This window comes from Loxodonta africana, chromosome 3, assembly GCF_030014295.1.
Source record: "Loxodonta africana isolate mLoxAfr1 chromosome 3, mLoxAfr1.hap2, whole genome shotgun sequence".
NCBI lineage: Eukaryota > Metazoa > Chordata > Mammalia > Proboscidea > Elephantidae > Loxodonta > Loxodonta africana.
Genome location: NC_087344.1, coordinates 74007531 through 74018200, shown reverse-complemented (window position 1 = coordinate 74018200; position 10670 = coordinate 74007531). Strand labels below are relative to the sequence as shown.

The 10670-nt window shown below is 52.7% G+C and overlaps 1 protein-coding gene across 2 annotated transcripts in view; it reads left to right on the top strand.

Moving 5' to 3' along the window:
• The first annotated feature begins 6190 nt into the window (after positions 1-6190).
• Positions 6191-10670, top strand: part of RSPO1 (R-spondin 1) — a 30416-nt gene continuing 25936 nt past the window's right edge. For both annotated transcript variants that reach the window (XM_064281742.1, XM_064281743.1), the window contains exon 1: positions 6191-6487. The gene's annotated coding sequence lies outside the window, so the exon portion shown is untranslated. The remainder of the gene's footprint in view (positions 6488-10670) is intronic.

The following is a 10670-nucleotide window of genomic DNA, read 5'->3' as shown; positions in this document are numbered from 1 at the left end:
CTAAATTTTTTTTAATTTTAAAATTTATTCTTGCTACTGTTTGAAGCATGTTTTGGTGGAAGGATAGAACAGAAGCAGGAGAACCTGTAAAGCCACTCTTAGAATAGTCCAGGTAAGCGGTGAAGATGGCTTAACTCAGTAGCAGTGAGGTGAGTGGTAGATAGACTTGAGAAATGTTCCAGAGACAGACTAAACAGAGTTTGCCAACGCAGGGGAGCTGGGAGGTGAGAGAGGCAGGAATGAAAAATGACTCCCAGTTTCCTGCTTTCTTGAATTCATTGTTGTTTACCAAGAAGGGGAGAATCTGGGGAGAAAGAGGTTCTTGGGGGGTGGGGATCAAGAGTTTACTTTTTGGAACAGGAAGCTGAAGAAGGGCAGTCTTGGCTAAGGCTGGGAGTGAGGAAAGTGGGGTCTGGGTGACTTGAGAGGTTGGAGAGTGGGAGCCTGCAGGGCCATCAGCACCAGTGGCCGAGGGCCCACTTGAGGCTGGCTATGGATTTGCAGAGACACCATCCCATGAAGCTGCGACTCTCCAGGAGAAGTGAGCAGGAGAAGACGGAGAGTTTGTGCGGGCAGTTGAGATGTTGAGACAAGGCCAGCATAGAAATCATTACTGATAATCAAAATGTCAAAAACCTGAATTAGGAGGAAGGAAGAGAGCCAGAGCAAGAAGAGGTTCTGGTGGGGTGTGGGGGCCTCGGGGTCTTACAGCCTATGATTTCAGGGGTGGAGCAGTCTGGGTGAGGTCCAGAGGGAGTGGCCATGCGACTAGAAGGCTAAAGTGGGGTGGACATGAACATTGACACTGTCCAGGAGGTCAAGGAGGTGTTGGGTGTGGCACTGACATGGAGAAGGAGGTCTCCTAAGATGCTACTTGAACCTGAGCTGGAGAAAAGGACCTTGTTATAGATGTCAAAGTACTGTGTGGGCAAAGAAGGCCCAACAGGACACCTGGGAGATAATCCAGGTAAGGAGAGGAGGGAGGTAGAACAGCAAGAATGGCCAAGCAGCAGGAGCATCTACAGATGGTGAAGGAATGGTCAGGAAGAAGGGGGCAGGGGCAAGAACAAGGCTGATGTCGCATGGTCCCGTGGGAGGTTGAATGGTTTTTGCCAGAGCCCGCTGGGCGAGGGATGCAGTGTGGATGTGATGGGGGAGTCAGCTCAGTTACAAGGTGGGGGATCTGACAGTGTGTGTTTATGGTGCCACTGGGCTTCCTGAGGGCATCTGGAAGGGAGGTTGAGAGAGAAGGAAGAAGGGGAAGACCAGAATAGCATCCTTGGGAATGACCTACCTCATCATCTCTCATTGGGGCTCCTCACCCCCTCCAGTCTCTCCCCTTTAATCCAGCCTTTACAAAAGCTGCCAGGTGCTCCTTCTAAAGCACAACCTAATCCTATCTCTCACCAACCTTATAAACCTTTCAGGGGCTGCCATTGCCTTCAAGGTAAAGTTCCTGCTATTTAATCTGGCAGACAAGGCACGTTCGGAAGGGTCTTCCACGTTGTCTGCTGCCCTCCTCCCCAGCTGTCTTAGTCATCTAGTGCTGCTATAACAGAAAACCACAAGTGGATGGCTTCAACAAAGAGAAGTTTATTCTTTCACAGTCCAGTAGGCTAGAAGTTTGAATTCAGGGTGCCAGCTCCAAGGGAAGGCGTTCTCTCTCTGTCGCCCCTGGAGGAAGGTCCTTGTCATCAGTCTTCCCCTGGTCTGGGAGCATCTCAGTGCAGGAACCTCAGGTCCAAAGGACACGCGCTGCTCCTGCCACTGCTTTCTCGGTTGTATGAGGTTCCCAACTCTGCCTGCTTCCCTTTCCTTTTATCTCTCCTAAGATAAAAGATGGTGCAGGCCACACCCCAGGGAAACTCTCTTTACATTGTTGGGTCAGGGATGTGACCTTAGTTACAATCCCACCCTAATCCTCTTTAACATTAAATTACCATCACAAAATAGAGGACAACCACACAATACTGGGAATCATGGCCCAGCCAAATTGATACACACATTTTTTGGGGGGATATAATTCACTCCATGATACCACCTATCTCATCCGAAATCACCACAAAGCAGAACTACTTATGGGCACTACTATGCATCAGGCCTCTGGGTCTTTGCACATGCTATTCCCTCTGCCTGAAATGCCTTTTTCAGCTTCCATCTCCTCCTCAGGGAAGCCTTCTTTAACTTCATCCAGGAGTCTTAATCATGCCTTCCTTTGTGCTCTCACTCTACCTCCCCCACCTCATCTGAGGAGTCTGCCTCCCTCACTAGACCAGGAACTCCCTAGGAAGACAGTGTGCCATTCATTGCCCATCCTCCACTGCCAGCCTGGTGCCTGCGATGCAGAGCACTCAGTTAATATTTAATGAATGAAAAGACAAATTTTTAGCTAATAATAATGAAGACCAGCATGTACTAGGTGCTTACTATAATTCCTAGCACTGTGTTAAGCTCTTTAAATGCATTATTTTATATTATTCCCCTAAGAACCTTGGTGAAGCCCTGGTGGTGTAGTGGTTAAGAGCTATGGCTGCTAACCAAAAGGTTGACAGTTTGAATCCACCAGCTGCCCCTTGGAAACCCTATGGGGCAGTTCTACCCTGTCCTATAGGGTCCCTATGAGTCAGAATCGACTTGACAGAAATGGGTTTGGTTTACGGGTTAAGAACCTTGGTGAGGGGTAGGTATATTACTATAACCATTTTATAGATGAAGAAACTGAGGCTTGGAAAAGTGAAGTGACTTGTCCAAGAACATTAAGCTGGTCAGTGGTAGAGATGGGCTTTGAACTCAGACAGGGATAATTCTAGAATCCATGCACTTAGCCACTACTCTATATTATCTCCATGAAAGAAAGAATGACAAGATCTCAAAGGACAACAGGGTCACCGAGACTAGGGTTTTCAGGGAAGTCTGTGGTAAATTGACAATAAAAAGGTCAGCTTTTCCTGAAGTAACAGTGATAATCACAGTCACTGTTAGCTGCCTACCCAACAGCCCATTTTTCCTCCTTCAGGGCTGGTGCAATGGTTAAGCACTTGGGTGCTTATCAAAAGGATCGCTGCTCAAACCTACCCGGCGGCTCCGTAGGAGAAAGACCTGGCATATCCACTTTCGTAACGATTACAGCCTAGGAAGCTGTATGGGGTAGTTCTACTCTGTCACATGGGGTCACTGTAAGTAAGAATTGTCTTGATGGCATCTAACAAGTGCTGACAGAGTTCTACTTTTGTCCGTGAACCCTCCCCCAAGTAATTCAGGTAAATCCTGACTTCTAAACCAATCTTTGTGGCACCTTTTCTGTGACTGGTTCTTTATGGACACATGACCTAATTAATTCTTAACAAGAGACAGCTGCACTTGGTCTAGACTTCGTGGGTAAGGATGTGTGCCTGGGGTTGGTGTAGCCATCTTGGGATCCTGAGGGCAGTAGCCAAGACACTCAAGATGGTAGAATGAGAAGATAGGAAAGAACTTGGCCCTTGAGATTGTCGCGCTGCTAGATCACGCCTACCTCAGCCCTCCTTGATACATGAGATAATAAATCACCTTATTGTCCAAGCCATTTTGAGTTAGCCTTCTATAACTTTTTTTTCTATAACTTGTAGCCAAAAGTATCCTGCTACAGTGACAATGTATGTCGTAAAACAGCTCTTGCCTGGTAAAGAGCAGCATGAAGGAACTTTGCAAATTTCTAAGAGATGCTACCCTGGCCTGGGCTCACTGACCTTGGGTCTTCCAATGAGAATGATGATCTTGGTCTGCGTAAGCGGTGACAATGACCTGAGACATCATTTAAATAAGTTTGCAGGACCTAAAAAAGGAACAGCCCTTGCCCCCGGGGTGTTCAGTTCACCAAACATTGATTAAGCACCTTCTTGATGGTGGGGGCCATGCTGGGTGCTGGGCCATAAGGATGAATCAGACACAGTTTCTACCCTTGGGAAGCTCGCGTGCAGTGGGGGAGACGATCCCAGGTCAGGGATGAACGATGGACAGGTTTACAGAGGTCTGGAGACCGACCTGTGAGGCAGCCGGGAAAAGCTTTGTGTGGGCGATTTGAAGGACGATTAGAGAAGGGTCAGAGAAAAGGGCATTTCTATGCAGAATGCGAGGATCCTAGGTGGTGCAAGTGGTTTGTGATGGGCTGCTAACCTAAAGGTTGGCTGTTTGAAACCGCACAGCAGCTCCACAGAAGAAAGGCCTGGCAAACTGCTTCTGTAAAAAAGACAACCAAGACAACTCAATGGAGCAGTTGCACTCTGCAACACATAGGGTTGCCATGAGCCAGGGCCTACTTGATGACAGCTAACAACAACAATAACTGCCGAATGAACAGCATAGCAAACTCAGGGCAACACAGCTCTTTTGGGGAAAGCACCAGTCGTTTGGCGTAACTGGAGCTGGGCTAGCCACTCACAGGTAGTGTGTCTCTAAGCAATTCACTTGACCTCTCTGAGGCTCAGAATTTACATTTGTAAAGGAAAGACAAAGAGGAAAAGAAAGAAAAACTAACAAAATGGTTATGAAATTAAGTAACAATGTATGCAAAGCACCTCACACAGGGCTGGGCATATATTAGGTGCACAAGTAATGCTCTTTATTATTTACTCATTATTGTCACATGGTTCTAATTCATTATCTGCTCTGACCCAGGTGCCTTTCTTCCCTTTCACACTCATTCCTAGGCCCCCAATTCCCACAGACTTTTCCTCAGGCAGGAAACCCGAGCCCACTGCCTGACCTAAGACAGCTTCTGGGGCTGGGTGGTTTGTGTTATTCCTTCTTCTCTCTCTCTCTCTCTCCCTCTTTTTTTCTAAATGCAACAAAATAAAACCAAACAAAAAGCCCAACGCCTGGCGTGGCTTGTCAGGGAGTTATGCAAGTGTGTAAAAAAATAAAATAAAATAAACATTGAGTTTTCGGCATTTTGGGCTGTTTGATTAGGCACGGAGCAGAGCCAGGGGCTGGTGAAACACAGGGAAGACTAGGGCAGACGGAAGATGGAAGGGGCTGGAGAGGGGGCTGGAGGGGGCCCAGGACCCACTCGGAAATAGCTGTTTGCCTTCTCTGAACTTAGAAACCCTCTGGCTGAATGAGCCCAGACACTGGGCGTTTAGGGCCCAACTATTCCACTTTCTCTGGCCAGCCACCATCCCTACCCCCTGGTCATCAGAACATGTCAGGGATCATTCCATCCATTCCCCTGTCACAGTAAAAGACCTCAGCCCTTGTTCCAATGGTCAGGGCTCTCCCCTTCTCTCCTGAGGAGCCTCCACAGCCTGTCTTGATTACCTCCCCCCCATCAATACATCTTTTTTGCTTTAACTTAACTCCGGCTAAGGACAGTTTTAGCCCATTTTCCTTTACCCACGCTGAAGTGAAGATGGAGAGCAGCTGTTTGCCACCCTAAGAAGTGAGTCTTTTTCCCTTCCCCTTTTTCTCACTCCCTCCCTCCTTCAGGGTCACTGCAGGTGTCTGCACCCTTCAAGACTCATTCCACAAACATTAATGAAGCCCCTATCATTTATTAAGTGCTTACATCCTTCATCTCACAGAACCCTCAAAACAGATGAGAAACCTTAAGTTCAGAGAGATTAAGTAATTCAGGCACGGCGACACAGCTGGTAAGTGATGGAGCACGGATTTGAATCCAGGTTTCATTCCAAAATCTTCGTCACTGTCCTACACCAGCTGCCTCTGGCGTTGTCCTCACCTGAGCGCTCAGAATCTTAAGAGCCTCAGAGCTGGGAAGATGCGAGGAAGACTTGACCCAGAAGGGGAGGAGGGCGTGGCCAGGACCACAAGGTCCTGCTGAGCCTGTTCCTTGGCATTTTCCAGGTTCCTGACGGGGAAACTGAGACTTCGCGAGAGCCCCCAGCCCTGTTCTGACCCAAGATGTGCGGAGCGAACCCCCAGAGTGCAGGGAGTAGGGCAGAGGGCCTGCGCCAGCGTCCAGAAGGCTTGACCTTCGGCGGGCCCAGCGCTCAGAGCGCAACGCCGGGGCTGCGGACACAGGAGTGCGGGAGGGGGCTGCGGACTCCCAGGCCCGGTGCTCCAGTCCGTTTTTTGCTGCGGATCCCGGGAAGGGGGGCCGGCTCGGGGGTGGGACTGGAAAGGGGGGGATTCCCTCCCTCGTGCGAGCAGTGGACTGGCCCCTCTCCCAGCCGCGAGCTCCGGCCCAGCGGAGGCGCGACGGAGAGCACGGAGAGCGGGGCGCAGAGCCCAGCCCGGAGCGCCAGAATCGGACACTGCGACTCGCGTGCTGCGGAGAGCGAGGGCCAGACCCGGCCTCCCCAGAGGACCCATACGCCGGGTGGGGCTCAGGCCCCGGAGGGCGTGAGCCGCCCGCAGATTGAGCAACTTGGGAACCGGCGGGAGGAGCGCAGGCAAGCCGGGCGCCCAGAACAGTCGTGCGGCAAGCGGGTGAGCGGGCCGCGCCCTCGCCCCTCTCGGGCCTGCCCCCACCGCGGCTGGCAGCACAGAGGTGAGTCCCCTCTTAGCTGCCCTGTTCTCCTTCCTAGCGCCCCTTTCCTGGGACCTAGGCTGCCTTGGGCCCTCCCGTCGAGGCTTGGCCGAGCTGGGTGCAGGGGGACACAGAGAGAGGAAGGGTAGTCCGACTGCTCTCCGGTCAGCGAAGGCAGGAGAGGGCACCTCCTGAGCCCCCCTCTTGTAGGTCCTGCTGCCCCCGTCATCTCTCAAGCTCCCTCCCCTTTGCTGCCATGAGTCCCCCAACCTCGCAGTCCCCGGCGATCGTCCCCACTCCCAGCTCTGAATTCCCCAAGCCCACCAGCCCTATTCATCCTCCTCCCATTCCAGGAGCCCTTGATCACTGGTCCTACAGCCTCGGATTCCCCGCAGACCCACGGCCCCTGGTTCCCCCACCCCAGTCCCGCAGCCTGGGCCCGGGTCCGACGTGGCAGGAGGCGTGCGCTGCGGCCCAGGGTGCGCTGCGAGGTGGCGCGGCTCCCTGACCCGCGGGTTGGGGCGCTCCGGAACGGATGGTATGGCTTGGTTGCGGAGAGGTGGGCCCTGTGCTCGCCCGGGGCTCCCAGACTAATCTTAGAGGGCAAGGACGGATTCTGGCTGTGGGTGCTTGGGGCTAGGGGTCCTCTCGTGACCTGGGCGACTCTGTTGGATCTTGGAGGGTAGCCGGAGGGGGATTCAGGTCCGCCTCCCCTCCCCCGACACCTGTTGGGCCTCCAGGATAGTGGGGAGGGAAGAATTTGCGCGCTCCGGGGCGGTGACGAAGGGGAGTGCCCTTGGTGTTGGGGGCGCCCGAGCACCTGGTTTGGCTCTGGCCGACAAGCTAATCCCGACAGGTCAGGCGGGCGCATACTTGATCCCGCCCCCCGCCCAGCAATTCTTCCCCTACCCGCCCGCCAACCCGGCGGCCAAACACTCCAGCCTGTAGCCGGTCCCGGGAAGGGCTAATGAGAATGTATCGGGATGGTTTACATTTTTGGGTCCTACCCAGCCCTCGACAGAATACCAATTTATCCCGGTAGTGTTGCGGGCCAGAAGGTGAAAGCTACTCCAGCCTGCTGCTGGGACTGAGGCCCCGCCCTCAGCTTCACCCCCAGCTGTGTCCCTCGCCCACCGTGTGTTTTCCCCTCCCCCGACCACCTAGCACGTGGGGCCTCCTCCTCGGTCTCCCTTCCCAGCTCTGTCTCTTTGCTAACTCCTTCCCCACCTCCACGGGTCCCTTCCCTAAGGCCAGTCAGGCCCCACATCCCCCAGCTCCCTGCTTCTTGCCCTACCCTTCAGACACCCAGTCCTGGGGACCAAACCCACTGGCCACTGACTAGGTCTGTAACCCCAAGATCTTGGCCCTCTCACAGCCAGGTTACTCCCTCTGTAAGGCAGGATGATTCTACTTTCCTTCTAGAGTTGGAGGAATAGAGGAGGGCTTAGCACCTGGCAGGTGGTGTGAGGCACCACAGGAATGTGAATCTCTCACCCCTTCCTCATCCCCACCAACGCCTGAGGCCTTGATCACTGCCAGTGCCTCCCAGTCCCCACTCTGTGCAGAGTCCTGGGCCTCCAAAAATGAGCCCTGGTGCCATAGAGCCCAAGGCCCAAAGGAAATCAGACAGGGAGCAAGAGGAATGAGGCAGACTGTTTAAAAGAAGGCACCAGCTCCTATCCCCTCCCTCAGCCCTAGCCCTTATGTGGGTGTGTGGGGGGTAGGGGGGAACTGGGGGAGGTGGAGCCTCTGAGGCAGGGTCCTGTGGCTTCTGGGGCTTGGTACCTTAGGATTCCTAGTCAGAGACCTGTCCAGCATTTAAAATCAGCTTTACCATAAAATTCTGATTTTTCAACTTTTGTTTCCTAAAAAATCAGAAGATCTGGCAGTAATGAGCCATTTTTTTCCTGCCTGTCAGCAATCAGGCCCTTTAGATGGGGCATTTGCCCTCCAGTTTGCCACTTCAGAATCCAGCTTCACTCAGGTTTGTTGCTTGTACCCCCCAGTAGAGAGAAACCGTTAGCTCCTTTTCAGGATTGGTTCTCTTATGTATTTTTTAAAAAGCCTTTGAAACTCTTCTCATCCCAGGGGTAAGGGAGGCCAGTGCCATTGGCTCCAGTGACATTCAGACCTGGATCCTCCTTCCCCTTTTCCAGCTGAGCTTGTGGTTCCATGGAGATTCAAGTGGGAGTGGGTCAGCTCTTTGCTGGCAAGGACTGGGTGACTGTAGGCAGTGCTGAAAGCTAAGAACGGGAGAATAGCAGGGGGGAGGATGAGAGGGAAGGGGGTTAGAGGGGGAGGGAGGGAGGGAGGGAAAGGAAGGAAGCTAACATTTGCTGAGCACTAACCCTGATGTGCCAGGCGCCATGCCCAATGGGCACGAGGGGAGCAAAATGAATAGGAAACCTTTTCTGCCCCAAGGGCCCCAGGGAGGCTGGTCACACAGTGAGACCAAAATCTCACAGTCCCAGGACTTGACACCAGATGTGCTTGATGGGTTTTCTTCTCCAGTGTTGGTCAAATGTAAGGACTCAACAGAACCCTGAGAATGTGCCTTCCAGGGGCTCCTCAAACCTCAGTTTGAGAAACGCTGCACTTAAAGGCAAACCCTATCATTTTGAGTGATCACTTGGATGGCAAGGCAATCAACCATAAAGATAAATGCAAATATGGAAATTGCGTAACAGTTCTCAGTATTAAGGTTGGTAATCAGACGATTGCAGAAAATGTTTATGTTGCTTTTAGATGACCATTGGAATGTAGACACAAAATGAAGCCTTGGTCATAGAAAATACAGCTAATAACTAGCAGAGCCAGTGTTCAAAGCCAGGCAGTCTGTCTCTGAAGTTTATGCCCTTAACCACCATGCGAGACAGACCTCTGAGGCTACATCCTTGGGGCCAAAGATCCCAGTTTGAGAAACTTGGCTGGATGTCCACAATTTGTGGGTGATGGAAGTGTGTATTGGGGGCTGGGGAGGATGGGAAGCTTTGGCAGGTCATGCAGGGTGTACTGGAGGGGTGTGTAGGGGGTTGGCAGCTGACGGGGCATTTGGGGTGGCTGGGGGCATCTCCACTGGCTCCGGCTGCAGAACCAGGTGGGATCCATCAGCCTCGTGTAAACACTTCTCACAGGCAGCTTAACCACTTGAGTGTGTCTGGCCTTCAAAGCCAGTGGGAGAGGCCAAGGAGGAGGTGCTGAACTCCCCTGTGGGATAATGATTTATCTCCCCTGCAGGTGGGCTTGACTGGGGCCAGGCTGAGAGGGGGGGTGGGGTGGGGTGGGCTGGGCCCTGGGGAGCCTAGAGGGAAAAGGATTGGGATGGGGGTGGGTTGAGACACCCCAATTCCAGCATTTTAGATTTCTTCTTTGTAAGCCAGAGCGTATATGACTCAGAGCAATCCTGTGGAATTTGGCATATTTATCCCCATTTTATAGGTGAGGACACTGAGGCTCAGAGAGGTTAAATGACGTGTCCAAAATCACACAGCCCGTGGATGCTTTCCTATAGGTGTAGGTTCCCGTGCTACAGACCTGGAGGCTAACTGTTTCCCCGTGGGGAGGTCTCCTGTCCTGTGTGGGCTTGGGGGTGTGTTGTAAAAGCATGTGGGTTGATGTGTGGGAAGCCTCTGCTGGGACCGCATTGGAGGCGTCAGATCATGAGTATGTGGCCTGGTGAGTTTGGATGAGTGTAAAACGGGGTCTTCATCCCAACTCCCAGGTTGGGCTCCAAGGCTCAGGCGTCCAACTTCCCAGACACATCTCATTGGGGGAGGGACCCGCTCCTGCTGTGCCCATCATCCTGGCTGGCCAGCGGGTCCAGAGACCTGGCTCTCGCTGGGCTATGGGATTATCCTCATTCTCTGTGTCTCTGGCCAGGGCGGGCATCGCTGCCTCTTTTATCCTCTGACAAAAGCCCGGCCCGCCAAGCCTGCTGTGTCAGAGTTTCTGTGGTCAGGGGAAGCCTTACTTCCTTTCCTCTTGCCAAGTCCAGAGAGCCACGCAGAGTCTGCCAGCTTACCAGGGACCACTGCTGTAGCTCCAGGACAGGTGAAAGGCGCAGGGGTGACTCAGTACTGAGAAGAGAAGGCTGGGTGATCACTCAGAGAAGGCCAGAGAAAGCTCCTCTTGAAGAGAGAGAATTTTACTGCAGCATGAGGCCTGTAGAGTAGACTTAAAGAAGGACTTCCAGTCAGAACTGGCC